The sequence below is a fragment of the Myxine glutinosa genome, chromosome 12 (genome assembly GCF_964187855.1).
Source record: "Myxine glutinosa chromosome 12, kmMyxGlut1.1, whole genome shotgun sequence".
In the NCBI taxonomy this organism is placed as follows: Eukaryota; Metazoa; Chordata; class Myxini; order Myxiniformes; family Myxinidae; genus Myxine; species Myxine glutinosa.
In genome coordinates, this window is record NC_136272.1 from 31,641,795 (window position 1) to 31,660,824 (window position 19,030).

General features: G+C 50.9%; 1 protein-coding gene across 3 annotated transcripts in view; it reads right to left on the bottom strand.

Moving 5' to 3' along the window:
- The window catches only part of LOC137437255 (serine/threonine-protein kinase WNK2-like), a 210,637-nt gene that overhangs the window by 6,155 nt on the left and 185,452 nt on the right, over positions 1 to 19,030 (bottom strand). The gene's annotated exons all lie outside the window — the stretch shown is intronic.

The window sequence follows — 19,030 nt, forward strand, 5'->3', positions numbered from 1 at the left end:
CTCCGACGTGAGAACTATGGTTCGAGCCGACTATTATTACAATTTTTTTTTCTTTGTATCCAAAATACATGCTCAGGGAAGAGCGAAGTGATAGAGGGTAGAAGGCAGTGTGCCGACAATAAGGTGGTGGCAAAACAAGTGGATGCAGCAAGCTATGGAAAGGACCAATGCAAAGAGCAGAGCGAGAGAGAAGAAAGATGAAAAACAGTGACCTGCAATATGCGACTTTCGAAATGATGTAATCTGCCCCAAATGCCCCAGAATGCTCGACACGCATGCGCAGAAATTCATTGGGGGCAGCCGCATGTATATCATGCGTACCAAATAAGGATTGTTGCCTAAAATGGCTCACAAAGTTTCTATAAGAAGCCAAAAATACCTGCAAATGTATTGGCAAGAAAGGAGTGTGCCTCTGCACAACAAAAGATTTGGAGAACTTTCTGAATTCGCCCAAAAAGCAACTTGCCATACTGCAAACTCCCGAGGATGCGTGGATCAGGACCAGGCCCAAAGGTTCATAGACAGGCACATTATACCTCAACCTTCGACCATCGCTGCCAGTGAGTGAACTTTGAACCTTGCGGAATTACCTCATGTGAACATGGGAGTCTTGGTGATGTACGTATTTAATGGAGTCGTTATGGGTAGAGACGATGACATCATTCCAAACATTCAGAGACTCCCCTTTTGGGAGACACCATATATGGTTTGGTTTCCTTCTTACCACAGATGGTAAAGTCATATCTGGGGCTTGTCAATGCACATGGCAAGTTTAAAATGATGCTATTTACAATTAATCATGTTGGGAGGAGGGGGAGAATGGGAGTGGGAGGTGTGTGTGTGTGTGTGTGTGCGTGCGTGCGTGTGTGCGTGCGTGCGTGCGTGTATGTATATATATATATATATATATATATATATTGTTGCGGATATGGGATTTGCATCCATCCATATCCGCTTGTAAATATTCCCCTATTTCCTCAATACTTCCCAACTCTCCCCAATCCCCCATTCCCTAGTCCCATTTTCTGTAAACAACACTGTAGACCCGACCTCCCCCTATTTCCCCCATTAAATGTCGCACCCAGGTTCACCGCATCTCATGTAAGACAACTATAGGACATCTTGCTAGTTATTCTTAGTCTATGTCAGTTAAGGATTCGTTTCCATTAATTCTGACCCTTCGTTGCACCAGAATGTGATTGTATGGCACCGTTAGGAAGTTTAGGACCTCCCAATACCTCCCCGCAGCTCTTCCTCACAGTTCAGCAACAACAACAACAACAACAACAACAACGAGCGCAGGGAGTGCGCGTCCTCACGCCGGCTTGGTTGGTAGGGGTGGTGGGAGGGCACCAGGCCTTCCCAACGAGCCGCCATCGGACATGTGCTCGACGGGGTTACCAAACAGGGGCTCCCTGTCGGCTCCTTGTCAAGGGCGGAGCCCGGTAACCCCCGCACCCAATGGAAGCGGCGGACCGGCCCCAGTGGGGCGGAACCAACCAGCCGAGGGCGTGTCACTCCCCGCTGAGCATGCGCAGTGAGAGGGAGGTGACGTCAGATGCGCGCCGAGCTTGGAGCAAGCAAGACCACCTCCGAGCGCTGTGAGACCTCCCTGCATCTTTGAACCGTGCTTTATCCTGTTCCCGAGCCAAGGTGCACCTTGTGCCATCGACCTACCTGTTCCTTCCTGCCATCAATCCCTGTGTAAGTCTACCTTGTCCGTTTGTCCATGGTCTGTCTGGGTTAAGATAAGACTGTATTTAAGTGCCCATCTCTTCTGTGTCTTTACCTCACTCTGCCTTGTAATCTACCCCCTTTTCTCCACCACTGTAATTTTACCCTCCTCCGGAGGTCTTGAGAACTGCACCCCTTGCGTCGTTTCATCTATCCCAGTCGTCGTGTCCTTTCCATCATTGATTTAGCATAACGCGATTTGGCCAACGTCTGGGTGAATCGGGTGAATGTAAGGGAAGAAACAGGGAGCAACTGTTCGGTCGCGGAGCCTCCGCTCGGCAAATATAACATCTAAACCGTGGTCCGTAACAACTGGTGTCGGGGAGTGAGATACGAGGCCCGAACCAAATTTTTTTAAAAAACATCTAGACAAAATTTGGTCAAAATTATAAAGTACCGAAATTACTTTTGTTTTACAAAAACCCGAATTTTGAAAGTCGCGCTATGGGAGATCAAGACGGCTGGGTTCCGGTAGAGGAGAGTGAGGCAGGGTCGATCCAGGACCAAATTGAGGGACATGAGGAGAGCGAAGCAGTGAGGGCGGCAGGTTCGCAAAATGGCGGCGCTAGGCATGGGGAAGAGGAGCGCGAACAACAGGTCGGCGCCGCGCAGTGGATTGCGGTAGCTGTACCCGTGCCGCCGATGGACATGCAAGTCCTCATGGCGCAAATAGGGGCCCTGTTGGCCCAGAATAGCGAACAATTGGAACAAAGAATGGGCAAGCAATTAAGGGAGGCCATGGGGTCCAATAGCGAGAAATTGAGGGAGGACATGGGGTCCAACAGCGAGAAATTGAGGGAGGACATGGGGGCCCAGATCGGAGGGTTAGGGAGTAGAATAGAGGGATTAGGAAACAAATTTGAGGGACTAGACAACAAATTTGAGGGATTAGACAAGAAATTTGAGGGGCTAGACAATAATTTTAAGGGATTAGACAAGAAATTTGAGGGGTTAGACAATGGGATAGAAGGGGTGAAACATGGGTTAACGGGGGTGGAAAATAGAATGGCTGCCCAGGAGAATCAGATAGAGGGGGTGAAAAATGGGTTAATGGGGTTAGAAAATAGGATGGAAGACAAATTGTGGGAAATAGGGGAGCAATCCGCCCGAGAAATCGAACAGATGGGGAACCAGATAGAGGAGGTGAAAATCGGGTTAGAAAGTAAATTGGATGCTCAGAGGGATGAATTGGGACAGATGAGGGTGGCATCTACAAAAGAGATGGAGGAGATGAAAAGGGAGATCAGAAGAGGTGTGAGTGAGGAGGTCGGAGGAGTGCGCGAGGAGGTGAGGCACTGTGAGGAGCGCATGGAGAAGGTGAGAAAGGGGACTGTAAAATTGCAAGGTGGTATAGAGGAGTTGACGCTGGGAGTAGAACAGCTGACAGTGGGACAAAAGGAGTTGGGGGACCAGGTAAAGAAGAACACAGCGGTAATAGAGGGTTTAAAATCGACACAGAAGGAGATGAAAAAGGACGTAGGGGTAATTAAAAAAGAGTGTCAGACGGTACATGAGGACCTGACGAGGAAAATGAACAAGGTGGTAGAGGTGATGGAGGTTAAAGAGCGGGAGGTGCGGGAGCACATAGAAAAAAATAAGGTGGAGTTAGAGGAAGAACTTAAGGGGGCGCACGAGGAGATGAAGGAGGTGAAGCAGAAATTACAAGAAGTGGAAGAAGGGGTGAGCGAAATTAAGAAGCGACGGAGAGAGGATAAGAAAGAGATAAAAGAGGAAGTAAAAGAATTGGTCCAAAGTATTCCCAGTCTTTTCACCCATAGCCTACTTCCTTGTGTAAATCTCAACTCAAAAAAAAAAAAAAAAAAAAAAAAAAAAAAACATTTCCTTCTCTGTTCTCATTCGTTTATTCATTCTTATTCGTTCGTTCGTTCTTCGACCACGTGTTTCTCCCCCATTTCCCCAGATAGTTTTCACTCATTAACCTTCAATGTTTACACTTTCCCCTCAAGTTATGTATTCCGTCATATTTTATAACACCTTTTTCTTCTTCTTCTTTAAAAGGCTGCTTTCGACTTGCTCACCAAATCAATTCATCCCCAAAAAAATATCCATCTCCTATAGTGCCTTTTTTCTACATTCCCTAAACTCTCCTGCACTCCATCCTCCATCCAGCGTCCTTTAACGTATTTTTAACTCGAAGGTCACAAGAAACTCATTTTGCAATAAATGTTCGTTTCCCATAAATCGTACACTTTCAAAAATCCAATCTCACCCCTCCCCTCCAAATCTTCCCCACAACCCCTCCCCTCCAAATCTTCCCCATCACCCCTCCCCTCCAAATCTTCCCCATCACCCATCCCTTTCAAATCTCCCCCCTTGCCCCCTCCCTCCTAAACTACCCCCTCACCCCTCCCCGCCAAGACGCCCCCTCGCCCCTCCCCTCCTTGACTCCTGCCTCACCCCTCCCCTCCAAATCTCCCCCATATCCCATCCCTTTCAAATCCCTCCCCTTGTCCCTTCCCTCCCAAACTCCCCCATCACCCCTCCCCCTTCAAATCTCCCCACCCTCATTGCTTCTCAATTTCCCCCCTCTCACTCCCCCTCCTCAAAGCGTCCTCCCCGCTTCTTCCCCCTTCAAACTCTCACCTCCATCTCCCCCAACCTTCTGCCTCGCTCTTCCCCCTCCTCAAATAACACCTCATTGTGGCTCACCCAATCACCATCAAACCTTTTGTCCGCCCCATCCTTCCCTTTCTCCGAGCTATTCTGAAATCTCTGACACACCTTCAACAGCTCTCCCTACCTCTTCCACCTCTTCCACATCTTACCCTACCCCTCCTCCCCCCTGTTCTGTATCTGATGCTCCCCCTTCCTCTTCATTAACGGTATGGATCTCAAACATCCGGGGCCTTCGTTCAAACTTAACTGATCTCTCCATACAGGTTGCTTCTGTCAAACCAGACGTGATCTGCTTAACATAAACTTTCCTCCTTTATGATGTCTCTGATTCCATAGTATCTCTCCCGGGCTACTCCCTCCTCCGGTATGATAGACCTGAGCCTCGTCCTGGAGGCGGGGTTGCTATCTTTATCAAAAACTCTCTTCCTCACTCGCCCTGCACTGCACTCTCTCCACCTCACCCCCAGGAATACCTCTGGCTACGGCTTCCCCTTCGCTCCCACCTCTTGTTCATATGTGTGTTGTACCGTCCACCAAACAGTGATGACTCCATCTACATCTCGCTGTCTGATGATATGGACCAACTTCTATCTACTCATCCCAACTCTCTCTTCCTCATATGTGGTGATTTCAACTGTCATCATGCCAGTTGGCTGGGTGTGGGTACCTCTCTCACCAGCCATGGCTCCTCAGCAAAGGACTTCTGCGACTCACTGGGACTGACACAATCTGTCAATTTCCCGACCCGGATCTCAGTCAACGGAACATCTTCTCTTCTGGACTTGGTTATGACTAACTTCCCTGAAAATGTCTGCTGCTCTTCTTCTGCTCCGATCGGATCATCTGATCATGTCCTTGTTAAAGTGGACATCTCTCTGACCATCCTCAGGGAGCCTGCTCAGCGTCGACGAGTCTGGCATTTCACTCAGGCCAACTGGCACGGTCTTCAAGCAGCCATCAATCATCTGGACTGGTCTCCCATATCTACCACCTGTGACATCAACTCATCCTGGGAATTCTTCCAAAGTAAATTGCTCTCTCTCATGCACAGATTTATCCCATCTCGTCTTCAGTTGTCATACCCTTCCTCCCGTCCATGGTACACGGAATCTTGTGGTGAGGCTGTTGCCCAGAAACAACTTGCCTTCGTCTCCTGGAAAGCAAATCCAACGGAAGGAAATCTCATTTCCTTTCACAAAGCCCGAAACAAGTGTGTGTCCACCCTCAGGAGAGCCAGGAAACAATATCTCTCCGTTCTCAAGACCGAACTCTCTTATCTGTCTCCCTCTTCCAAATCCTGGTGGCGTCTGGTCAAATCCGTTTCTGGTGTTTGTTCCCCCTCCATCCCCTCCCTTACCTCAAACGGCTACACAGCTGACTCCGCACGTGAAAAAGCTGAATGCCTCAACTCTGTGTTTGCCTCTAAATCTTGTGTCCCAAACCCATCCCTCTCTGTGCCCACCATACCCAGTCGTACCCTGCTGCTCCTGGACTCTGTGTCCTTTCCTCCTGACAAGGTGGAAAAGTTTCTGTCAACCCTCGACTCTGATCTGCAACTGGACCCGACGGCATCAGCCCACGGGTCCTAAAATCCTGCTCTGCTGCTCTATCTCACCCTCTCTCTGTTCTCTTCACCCTCTCTTTTGCTCAAGGTCAACTGCCATCTGCTTGGAAATCAGCCAACATCACCACTTTGCACAAAAAAGGTGCAAAAACAGATCCTAGCAACTACAGACCAATCAGCCTTCTCCCAATTATCAGCAAAGTCATGGAATCCATCATTGCTTCGGATATGAAATCTTTCCTCTTCTCCAATGGCTTGATCTCTGATCATCAATTTGGTTTCAGACCAGGTCACTCTACTCTGGACATGCTGCTTCTGCTGTCTCAACAATGGATGGAGGTCCTCAATGCCAAACAGGAAATTAGAGCTGTCTCCCTCGACATATCACGTGCCTTCGACACGGTCTGGCACCCCGCTCTGCTCACCAAACTCTCCTCCTTTGGTATCCATGGAAATCTCCACGCATGGCTGGCGGACTTCCTCTCTAGTCGTCGTCAACGTGTGGCCCTGAATGGGTTTCTCTCATCTCCTCTTCCTGTTCAGGCTGGAGTTCCCCAAGGCAGTGTTCTGGGCCCCGTGCTTTTTCTGGTCTTCATCAATGATCTCTCTGACTCTCTCGAAAATCCTCTCTATCTCTTTGCTGATGACTCCACTCTCTGCCGCTCCATTCCTCTTCCCTCAGATCGGCAGTCTGCTGCCTCCTCACTCTCTGAAGACCTGGACAAAATCACAGACTGGTCAAACAAGTGGAACATGTCTTTCAATCCTGACAAATCTCACACTCTTACTATGTCTCTCCGAAAAGATCGACTGGACAACCCTCCCATCTACTTTCTCAACAATCCTCTCCAAGAAGTTCTGTCGCTCAAGATTTTGGGTCTCACTATCTGCCATGATCTTTCTTGGGAAAACCACATTTCCAAGCTGGCCTCCAAAGCCAGTCGCCGACTGGGCATCCTCCGTCGTGCGAAGTCCTTCCTCGGCACACCTGAGCTCCTCACCACATACAAGGCTTTCATCCGCAGCTCAATGGAATACTGTTCTCCCCTATGGGCCGGTGCTCCTGCCTCACACCTAGCTCGGCTTCACGCTGTTGAAACCAAAGCTTTCAGAATTATTGGAATCTCCCGCGATGAAGCTATCTCTGAGGGCCTTTCACTCACTCACCGCAGGCAGGTAGGTGGTCTTTCTGTCTTCTACCGACTCCTCTCCGGCCTTGCACCCCCAGCTCTCTCTGTGCTCTGTCCCCCAAATATTCCTACAGGTCGCACAAGATCTGCCAGCAACCCTCTGATGGTTAAACTGCCGAAATCTCGGCTCTCTGCTCACCTTCACTCTTTCATTCCTCTTTTCTCCCGCCTCTGGAACAAACTCCCTCACTCCCTTCAATCCCACTCCTCCCTCCAGATCTTTAAAACAGCTGTTCACCACCATCTCTTATCTTCCCCCATCCAAAACCTTGATCTTTTCTACCCCCGCTAATTCACCCCAGATCCACCTTGTTTGAAATTCCAACTTCTTTCCTGGAAGTCCTGGCAGTGTCCATATGTTTTATACCTCTCCCACCGCCCCCTTCCCATGCCCCCCCCCCAAAGCCCTCGCCCTCTCTCAGATCTCTCGATGTCTCCATGTCTCTCGGTCCCTGCTCTCAAATGTTGTGTTTGTGTCCTTCCCCCTCTCTCCCCATCTTGTCTACCGCTCCCGATGTTATATGTTTTATGTGTCGGTTTGTCTTTCTGTGTGATTAATGTTCGCTCTTTCACGAGCCTCGATCTTGTATACAAAAAAAAAAAAAAAAAAAAAAAAGTCTGTGTTCGGATCGTGATGATGTGCTCATTAACCGGATGAAGGATTCGCAGGTGATGGAGGAGAGGCGAAGAGAAAGAGGACCCGGTGTAAGTGGTGACCAATATGGTCGTGCGTATGATGCGCCAGGTGATTTAATAAGCTTGGGGGTCGAGATGGACCCGGATGTTCGTGAGAGGCCACAAGTGAGGTGTATGGCTGGTCCGGAGTGTATGGAACGAGGGTGCGAGCAAGAGGGTCCGGTGATGGGAGAGGTGCGAGGTGTGAGTGAGCAAGGTTGTGGTGGTATGGAATGGGTAGCGGGTTGCGGAAGCGTGACCCATGCATCGACACCAACAGGGGTAGTTTTTAGAGGGACAGGGGAGGCACGGGAGCCCCTTGGGGGTAATGTACTGTGGGGGCCCGGCCGGTTCGGCCCCGCGCTGACCCCGCAAGGGGCGACGCACGGGGTCCGGCAGGCGGGCAACGACTCGCATACGAGGTGGTCCCACAAGGTCCTACTCGCGCCGTATGACGGCAAGAGTGATCTACGAGCGTACCTGGCGCAGTTTGACTGTGTGTGTAAGGGCAACGGTTGGGGTGAGGATGAAGGTGGAGTACACCTGGTGGCCGCATTGCGCAGCGCAGCGGCGGAGGTGCTGACGGCATTACCACCGGGTGCTCTCACCCTGCCAGCCCTCCGCGACGCCCTAATTAATCGATTCGGCATTGAACAGCAGAGCGAGCTTGTTAAAGCTCAGCTCGCGCTGCGAAAACGCAAGCCCCAGGAAGCCATCGGGGAACTTGCCCACGACATTCGCCGCGCAGTGGGGATCGCACATGCTAACATGGCAGCGGATTCCCGGGAAAGCCTGGCGCTGGACCATTTTATCCAGGCCCTCCCGGATATTGAGCTCCGGCAACAGCTCGCCATGTGGCGCCCGCAGACTCTGAGCCAGGCGGCTGATGCTGCAGCCCGTTGGGAAGCAGCGAGGCCCCTGGCCCGGGGGAGCGAGCGTCACACAATGGCGGTCCGCCAGGTGGGACCCCCGATGGAGGGCGGACCCCTTAGGGGGCCCGCCCCCGACGTGAGTCCTGACCTGGCGGGCATGGTCCGGAGGCTGGTGGACCAGCGCCTGGCGGGACCTGGACCATGGCAGGCGGCCCCGGAGGTGGCCCGCGGTGGACCACGAGCAGGTATTCCAATTCGGACCTTCAGGGGGGGAAATTTGGAATTCCGGAGACAAGCACCTTATCAGGTGAGGTGCTATACTTGCAACCGTCTGGGTCACCTGGCGCGGCACTGTCGAGCCACGCGCCGGGATGATCCCCGGCGGTTGAGGTCCTCAACTCCGCCCAGGGGGGAGCGGGTTAGCCGACCCCAGACACCCCCCCGCCAGACCCCGGGAAACTAGAAGGTGTCGGGCACGTAGGGCGGTGTTCGGCAGAAGAGGATGGAGCAGAGCCCTCATTGACGCGACAGGTCATTCATTGTGGCCAAATTGGAACCGGTAGCCTGACAATCAGATGCAAAATTGCCGGCGTGGGGGTAGATGCCGTAGTGGACACAGGAGCTAGCGCCACGATCATCAGCCCTGAGGTCCTTGATTCGAGCGCAGGTGGCTGGGATAAGATCCAGCGCCTGCAAAATTATAGTTTGCAACTTGCTACCGGGGTAACGGCCACGATCATAGGGCGTGGTTCTGTGACCCTCAAGTTAGGGTCGGTAAGGAGGGAGATAGATGTTTGGGTGGCGGAGGTGTGCGACCCATGTTTAATGGGGTTGGATTTGTTGACTGCCAGCGGTTGTAAAATCGACTTGTGCCGAGGGATCCTGCAAGTGGGAGTAGAAGAGCTGCCGTTAGGGGGAGTGAGCACGGCCGAGAGAGCGGAGCTGGAGGCTTCCGAGGCCGTGACCATTCCTCCAAGGGCCGAGGCGATCGTGCCGGCCCGATGGGCAGCTCGCCCAACATGGCAGGAATCCTGCGGCCTGGTCGAACCGGTGGCAGCGCAGTCCATACCGGGTTTAATCGTGGGCCGCACCCTTGTAAAAACGGACGGACCGGTAGTGGCCATCCGAGTAATAAATAAAATATAAGCACAGAACCACGCACTATAGTGAGGGGCACGAGGGTAGCTGGCTGCACCCCAGTTGAGGGAGTCGCGACAGTGAGGGGCGAGAACGTCCAGCCGAGCCGGCCCCAGGGGGAGCCTTCAATAAGAAGTAGGAATTGGCCCGATCCCATTTGCGAGATGGTAAATCGTAGTAGCGTAGAGTTGGGAGGTACCCAGAGGGAGGCCTTACACAAACTGGTTGGGTCCCATTTGGACCTCTTCTCCTTGTCCACCGAGGATATTGGACGTACGGGCCTGGTGAAACATCAGAATCACACCGGTGAGGCCCGGCCTATTCGTCAGGTTGAAAAAATGCTCGACGCAGGCGTGATCGAGCCCTCGGGAAGTCCTTGGATGTCACCTGTTGTGCTGGTCAAAAAGAAGGATGGGACCACGCGGTTCTGCGTGGACTATCGCCAGCTAAACAACGTGACACTCAAGGACTCATATCCCCTGCCAAGGATTGATGACACCCTCGATGCCGTTGCGGGCTCAAATTGGTTCTCAACTTTGGACCTCAAGAGTGGGTATTGGCAGGTGGAGATGGATAGGGCAGGGAAGGAGAAAACGGCATTTTCCACAGGTAAGGGACTGTATCAGTTTACTGTGATGCCGTTTGGTTTGTGTAACGCCCCCGCCACCTTTGAAAGATTGATGGAACATGTACTAGGCGGCATGCCATGGCAATCATGCCTGGTGTACCTGGATGACGTCCTAGTACATGCCAAAACGTTCCCCCAGGCAGTAGCTAATTTGGACCAGGTGTTTAGGTGCCTCAGACAGGCAGGGTTGAAACTGAGCCCCAGTAAGTGCACCTTGTTTGCCAAGGCGGTGGCCTATTTAGGCCACGTCATCGGTTGCGAGGGGGTAAAAACGGACCCAGACAAAATTAAAGCGGTAGAGGAGTGGCCCACACCACGTACCATCAAAGAGGTGCGGGGATTTTTGGGACTCTGCTCCTACTACCGGCGCTTCGTGGCGAAATTTGCGGAGTTGGCTCGGCCCCTTCACCGCCTTACGGAGAAGGGGACGAGATTTAATTGGACAAGGGAGTGCCAGGAGGCCTTCCTACAATTGAAGGGGTGTTTGACATCCGTACCCCTTCTAGCTTACCCCACTAGTGACGGGACATTTACCCTGGACACGGATGCAAGCCAGGAAGGATTGGGTGCAGTTTTGTCACAGACACAGGAGGGCGTGGAGAGAGTGATTGGTTATTATAGCCGGGCCTTGAGTAGGCCCGAGCGAAATTATTGTGTCACTCGCAAAGAGTTATTGGCTATGCTGGCTGCCATGAACCATTTCCACCCGTACTTGTACGGGCGGAAATTTTTGGTTAGAACTGACCATTCCTCTTTGCAATGGCTCCTGCGGTTCAAGGAACCGGAGGGCCAAATTGCAAGGTGGTTGGAAAAGTTGCAGCAGTACGATTTTGATGTGGCCCATAGGGCCGGGAAGGCCCATGGTAATGCGGACGCACTCTCTCGGCGTCCTTGTCTGGGGGAAAACTGCAAATTTTGTGCGAGACACGAGGAGAGGGAACAATTGGGCGATTCGGACCCGATCCTCGTTGTCCGTGCAACCCGGGTGAGAGGGCCAATTTTGCCACTAACCGCAGATGAGGAATTCGGAACATTGGCTTGGAGCGCGGCCCAGCGGGAGGACCCCGTACTGGGACCGGTGCACGAATGGGTGAGATTGGGGCAAAGACCTAATGGGGAAGAGGTCACCCCCCTCGGGGCACAGACCAAGGCATATTGGGCTCAGTGGAAAACCCTGGAATTGAAGGATAACATCTTGTATCGCAAGTGGGTGGAGGTTCCCTCTGATAAAACTTCCTGGCTGGTGGTAGTCCCAAATAAATTTAAGACCGATATATTGAAACAGGTGCATGGTACCCGCTCCGGCGGCCATTTGGGCAGGACAAAGACAATATCTCGAGTCCGCCGGAGGTTCTATTGGGTGAATATGGGGCGCGACATACAGGACTGGTGTCGGAGATGCGACGCCTGTTCTGCCAAAAAGGGACCAGCACGGAGGATGAGGGCCCCCCTTAAATTACATCAGGTGGGGGCCCCCCTTGAGCGGGTGGCTATGGATATTCTAGGACCGCTGCCCCGCACCCGCCAAGGTAATAAGTACATCCTCGTTGTGATGGACTACTTCACCAAGTGGCCGGAGGCCTACGCCCTCCCCAACCAAGAAGCAGGGGTGGTAGCGCAGGCCTTCGTGGAAGGATTTGTATGCCCGACAAGGGACGAAATTTTGAGAGCAAATTGCTAAAAGATGTGTGCAGTCTCCTGTCAATTCGGAAAACAAGAACAACGCCTTTAAGACCTCAATCTGATGGGATGGTGGAAAGATTCAACCGAACTTTAATCCAACAACTGGCACTGTTCACCGCCACCCGTCAGGATGACTGGGACGAACATCTCCCTTATTTGCTCATGGCCTACCGAACCAGCCAGCACGGGGCCACCGCATGTAGTCCAGCATTGCTTATGTATGGGCGGGAGTTACGGGCTCCCGCCGACTTGCTATGCGGTCCCATGCCAGACACAGTGGTTAACCCGCCGAGGGAGGGGTACGCACGTCACCTCGAGGAAGGCATGGAGCTAGTCCATGCCTTCGCCCGCCGCCAACTCCATCTGGCAGGGGAAAAGATGAAGCGCAGGTACGACCACCAGAGCCAGGGGAGTCAGTACACTCCGGGGATGAAGATTTGGTTCTTCAATCCCCGGAGGAGGAAGGATAGGTGCCCGAAACTCACCTCTCCCTGGCAAGGCCCGGGGGTCGTCCTGTCGCAAGTCTGTGACGTGGTAGTAAAAATCAAAATGGGGCCACGAGCCCTCCCTCGGATCGTCCACGCCGACCGGATAAGGCTTTACACCGGCGAGCAGGTGCCCCCGTGGATTGCCTCGGCTTTAGATGCCGAGGCGGGACCCAGTACCTCTGAATAAGGGGGGCTTATTAGTGCCAGAGGACTGGGGGATTGATGAGCAATGGGCCCGGTGGGTAAGGGTGGCATCCCTGCCACCCTTCCCATGATGGGGGGCAAATGCACTAGTTTTATGGGGTTGATGGCAGTGAAAACTAGCCCGGGTGGGTTAGGATATATAATGATAGGGACTAGAGGTGACTATAGGTGACAAGATTTAAGTAAGAGACTTGGTACCTGTAGTGGGGACGTAGTAGCTTAGTGTTTGATAATGACGTGGGAGCGCTGAGTGTAAGGGAAGACGGAGGAGCGCGAGTTTTAGAAGGGAGTAGACAGAGCAGATGATGCAGTGTGAATGGAAGTGCTGGTGAGCAGCTTCAAATGAGGCATTGGTGAGGCAATGCTCCGAGGTGTGTGTGAGTGTACAAGTGATGAATGAGAGAGCATTGTGGATGAGTGTCATGGTGAGTAGTGAGTGTTGTGGATCAGCGCGAATGCGCTTGGGGGAGAGAAGGGTGCAGGCGGCACCAAGTATGAGAGCACAGGTGTGCAAGTACAGGTGTGTGGAATATATGGAGCAGAGAATGAGTGGTGTGAAGAGAGTTGGAGTAAGTGGTACGGAGTGGTGTGCATGGTGCGAAGGTGTGGATGGGGGAAGAGTGGACCCCTTTCACGAGTACCCGGGGCGGGTAGTGTAAGTGTTAGGTAGAGGGTATAGGTAAATTGTGGTTGGATATTGGCATCTGTGGTGCGGGTGGAAGAATGATGATTGGATGGGTGCATTAGTGTTGTGGAAATGGCTGGGCGTGTAGCCTGTTAGTGTGTGTAGTTGGTTTGGGCACTCCACCACTGTGAGGATGTCGGCCAGGTGAGGCCGCAGGTGGGCTCTGGGAGCCGGTAGTAGTTGTTGTGGATGGGGCCCGAGGATCCGGAGGACGGACCCGGGTAGCCCAGTGCCAGAGGGCACCGAGTGGGGTGACAGAGCCAGGAGGGGCCTTCCCCAGTTAGTTAGGTTAGGGTGAGGAGCTAGGTAAGCTCGGGTGGCAACTGCAGTGGTGGAGGTGTGCAGGTGGGTAGACCTGCTGGGAGAGCTACACGTCGCAGCCCAGAAATTGTGCAAGGGCACCGGGAGATGAATCGGGGGAGTGAGACCCCAAATTGAGAAGCACCACAGTTTGGTCAATGGGAATTGGTTTTTAGAACCCATAGTGTAAGTTGGCCAATGGATTGGCAGGGAAAGACCCCGGGTAATGTAAAGTTGTTAAAGTCATTTAGGAAATAGTTAGGATTGATGAACCTGTCGCACCATACGCAGCCACTTACCTGAGGTGATGATGATGACTCCACACCTGTGTTTCCTTTGTTTTGTGTTGCAGGAAAGGAGAATTGCTGTTTGGATTTGTGAGACGCATCACGACGTGGATGAGACATTGGGGTGATTCCATCTCTCCCTCCTTAGGAGGGACTGATGATGAATTGGTGATGGCAAATTTTGATGTTGAGTTGGAGATGGCAAATTTTGATGAGAGTTGGAAATGGCAAATTTGATTGGTTAGGAGGGAGAGAAGACGAATTTGGTTTATGGGAGGAACAGGGAAGACAGTAGGGACGTTTGTTGATGTGTAAAGTAGATGTTTATGGGTAGTGTTGTGTTTTGTGGATACAGTAAGGGGTAAGGGAGGGTCAATGTAGGTTACCTGGTGGGGGGGGGGGGGGGGGCGTATGGTAGGAACGTACCTGTCTCACCTGGTTCCCATGTGCCCCCAGTGTGCATTACCTTGTATTGCATGCACTTTTGCACCCTTACCACCTTACTCACTTGTCTTCTTTTGTCTCCCACCTCCGAGGATCTGGCTTTGGGGCAGAGAGAGAGGAGAGAGAGGTGCTGGCTCCGCAGTTGTGGGCCTGTACTTCCGCTGCTTGCTGCCTGGATCGATACACCATATGGACCGCAATTTTTGTGGCCGCCCACAATGGACCGCAGTTCATTTGCGGTCAGGCACCACCCGTGGATGGACCTGGGTCAACGTGGCACCTGTGCCATACAGGTGAACCACTTTTACTTGGCCCCCTGACGGCCACAATTAAGAAATGGATGCGGTTGGCGCCTTTCTTTATTTCTAAAGAAGCCAGAAGGCCAAGTGCACTCCATGAAGGCAAGACCAGCGGCAGAACATCGGCCGGCTGCGACACCACCGGTGACCATGGACACTTGATGGTGCATTGTTATTAAACACTTTATTGGTGCACCGGATGGTGCTGACTGTGCATTATGGGGTGGTGCTTTTGGTGTTTGGACGGGGTGCTCTGCACATTATTAAAGGCCGTAGGGCCACAGGGCACTCGTGGGTTGGTGTATCGATGCTGGCATGCGTGCTCTCTCTATGCATAACATCTGCATGTGTTCCTCAAAGAACAGGTCCTGGATCGTAGTGTAAATATCAGTGTAGTCTTGTATAAATGATGCTCCCTACCGGCTGTATGTTTAGTTTGAGGATGCTTTTCCGCGATTCGGTTATCCTGTGGGTGTGTTTCTGTTAGGAGAAGGGTGCAACGTCGCAGGGGGACATATTTACTCATTTGTGAACATCTGTAAAACTGTCGCACTCAGGGTTGAGTTAATAGTAGAGGGAACGACATCTGAGTGCCACACTAAAGTAGGTAAAAATTTATCAGGTCGGGCCGCCCTGAGGTCGAGAAGGGTGCAGTGTTGCGGATATGGGATTTGCATCCATCCATATCCGCTTGTAAATATTCCCCTATTTCCTCAATACTTCCCAACTCTCCCCAATCCCCCATTCCCTAGTCCCATTTTCTGTAAACAACACTCTGTAGACCCGACCTCCCCCTATTTCCCCCATTAAATGTCACACCCAGGTTCACCGCATCTCATGTAAGACAACTATAGGACATCTTGCTAGTTATTCTTAGTCTATGTCAGTTAAGGATTCGTTTCCATTAATTCTGACCCTTCGTTGCACCAGAATGTGATTGTATGGCACCGTTAGGAAGTTTAGGACCTCCCAATACCTCCCCGCAGCTCTTCCTCACAGTTCAGCAACAACAACAACAACAACAACGAGCGCAGGGAGTGCGCGTCCTCACGCCGGCTTGGTTGGTAGGGGTGGTGGGAGGGCACCAGGCCTTCCCAACGAGCCGCCATCGGACATGTGCTCGACGGGGTTACCAAACAGAGGCTCCCTGTCGGCTCCTCGTCAAGGGCGGAGCCCGGTAACCCCCGCACCCAATGGAAGCAGCGGACCGGCCCCATTGGGGCGGAACCAACCAGCCGAGGGCGTGTCACTCCCCGCTGAGCATGCGCAGTGAGAGGGAGGTGACGTCAGATGCGCGCCGAGCTTGGAGCAAGCAAGACCACCTCCGAGCGCTGTGAGACCTCCCTGCATCTTTGAACCATGCTTTATCCTGTCCCCGAGCCAAGGTGCACCTTGTGCCATCGACCTACCTGTCCCTTCCTGCCATCAATCCCTGTGTAAGTCTACCTTGTCCGTTTGTCCATGGTCTGTCTGGGTTAAGATAAGACTGTATTTAAGTGCCCATCTCTTCTGTGTCTTTACCTCACTCTGCCTTGTAATCTACCCCCTTTTCTCCACCACTGTAATTATACCCTCCTCCGCAGGTCTTGAGAACTGTACCCCTTGCGTCGTTTCATCTATCCCAGTCGTCGTGTCCTTTCCATCATTGATTTAGCATAGTGCGATTTGGCCAACGTCTGGGTGAATCGGGTGAATGTAAGGGAAGAAACAGGGAGCAACTGTTCGGTCGCGGAGCCTCCGCTCGGCAAATATAACATCTAAACCGCGGTCCGTAACAATATATATGTATATATATATATATACATATATATACATATATACATATATATATATATTTTTTTATTTGGTTCTGGGGTCACAAGAGAAATTATACTACATTTTTGCATCTATTGGTAAAAGGAAAAGCGTCTGTCCATCCGTGTGTTTGTGTGTGTGTTATATCCACTGCCGCTGCTCGCATGTACTAACAGGAAATGGTACAAACTTGACACCTCCCATCCACAGATATTGTACACAGCTCTTTTCCTATTCCATCTCCAGGCGCTGCATGATGTCATCGCCGGGCACCTTTCGGTGCTTAAAACTTAAACGACGCACGCTTAAAATAAGTACCGGTACTCAGTTTTCACTCCGTGTTTTCTTGTTTATCCGGGTGATATCTCAGCCATCCTTTGAGCAAGGGAGCTGCAATTTTGGCACAAAAGTGAGCATGTGCATTGGCATAACGGTGTTTTTATTGTTTGATTAACCAATTAATTGATTAATTACGTAATTATTATTGATTAATTCAGTACTTATTTATTTTCTTTCTCATCTAGGCAATATCTGAGGCACCTTTTGAGCTAGGAAGCTGATATTTGGACATGGCAATGACCAAGTGATTCGGCTGTAAAGGGTAGGTATTTTTGATTTATCGAGTGATCAATTAATTATTTAATTATTCGATTAAATAATAAATTTTCAAAAAGTTACAGATTCGGATGAAACGGTGGTGCTCTGGGTATGCTATTAGCCAATTGATTAATAAGTTAATTATTTTACGATTATTATTTATTGTTTTTCATTATTAATTACTCATTTCTTTTCTTTCTCATCTGGGCAATATCTCACGCACCTTTTGAGCTGGGATGCCGATATTTGGACATGACAGTGACCAAGTGATTTGGCGATAAAGGTATTTTTGATTTAACGATTAATCAATTAATTGTTAAAAATTTTTCGATTATTTACATAATTAATTTTCAAAGAGTTGCAGATTTGGATGAAGCAGTGGTGCGCTTTCGGTATGCTAGTAGCCAATGGATTAATAAATAAATTATCTTACGATTATTATTTATTTATTTTCATTACGCGATTAATCCATCAATTATTGTACACTGCTACCTCACAATTACATCTCCATGTGCGCATGGCGACATCGCCGGGCACCAAAGGCATCTTGGCGATGTGCGCTCAAGGATGTTATTTATTTATTTTGCATGGGGGTGGTTTACTTAAAATGTAGCTCAACGTGTTTCTCTTTTTTTTTTTTTGGTATACAAGATCGAGGCTCATGTAAGAGCTAACATTGATCACAAAAAGACAAACTGACACGTAAAACATATGATAAAGGGAGCGCGAGATAAGATGGGGAGAGAGAGGGAAGCACACAAGTACAACATTTGAGAGCAGGGACATTGGGAGATCTGTGGGAGGGAGAGAGCTTGGGGGGAGCAGGCATGGGAAGGGGATGGGGGAGTGGAAGAGGTTAAAAAACACATGGACACAGCTAGGACTTCCAGGAAAGAAGTCGGTATTTCAAAAAAGTGGATCTGGGATGAATTAACGGGGGTAGAAAAGATCAAAGATCAAGGCTTTGGATGGGGCACCACTGCTTCAAGAGATGGTGGTGAACAGATGTTTTAAAAGACCTGGAGGGAGGAGTGGGATTGAATATAGTGAGGGAGTTTATTTCAGAGGTGGGAGAAAAGAAGAATGAAAGAGTGAAGGTGAATAGAGAGTCTTGATTTTGGCAGTTTAACCATAAGAGGGTTGCAGGTAGATCTTGTGTGGCCTGTAGGAATATTTGGGGGGACAGAGCAAAGACATAGCTGGGGGAGCTAGGCTGGAGAGGAGTCGGTAGAAGACAGAAAGTCCACCAACCTGCTCGCGGTGAGCGAGTGAAAGGCCCTCGGAGTTAGCTTCATCGCGGGAGATTCCAATGATTCTGAAAGCTTTGGTTTCAATAGCGTGAAGCAGAGCTAGGTGTGAGGCAGGAGCACCGGCCCAGAGGGGTGAACAGCATTCCATTTAGCTGCGGATGAAAGCCTTGTATGTGGGAGGAGCTCAGGTGTGCCAAGAGAAGGCCTGTGCACGACAGAGGATGCCCAGTCGGTGACTGGCTTTGGAGGCCAGCTTGGAAAAGTGGTTTTCCGAGGAAAGATCATGGCAGATAGTGAGACCCAAAAGCTTGAGTGACAGAAACTTCTTGGAGAGGATTGTTGAGAAAGTGGATGGGAGGGTTGTCCAGTCGGTCTTTTCGGAGAGGACATAGTAAGAGTGTGAGATTTGTCAGAATTGAAAGACACGTTCCACTTGTTTGACCAGTCTGATTTGTCCAGGTCTGTTGAGAGTGAGGAGGCCGCAGACTGCTGATCTGAGGGATGAGTTATGGAGCGGAAGAGATTGAAGTCATCAGTAAAGAGATAGAGTGGATTTTCCAGA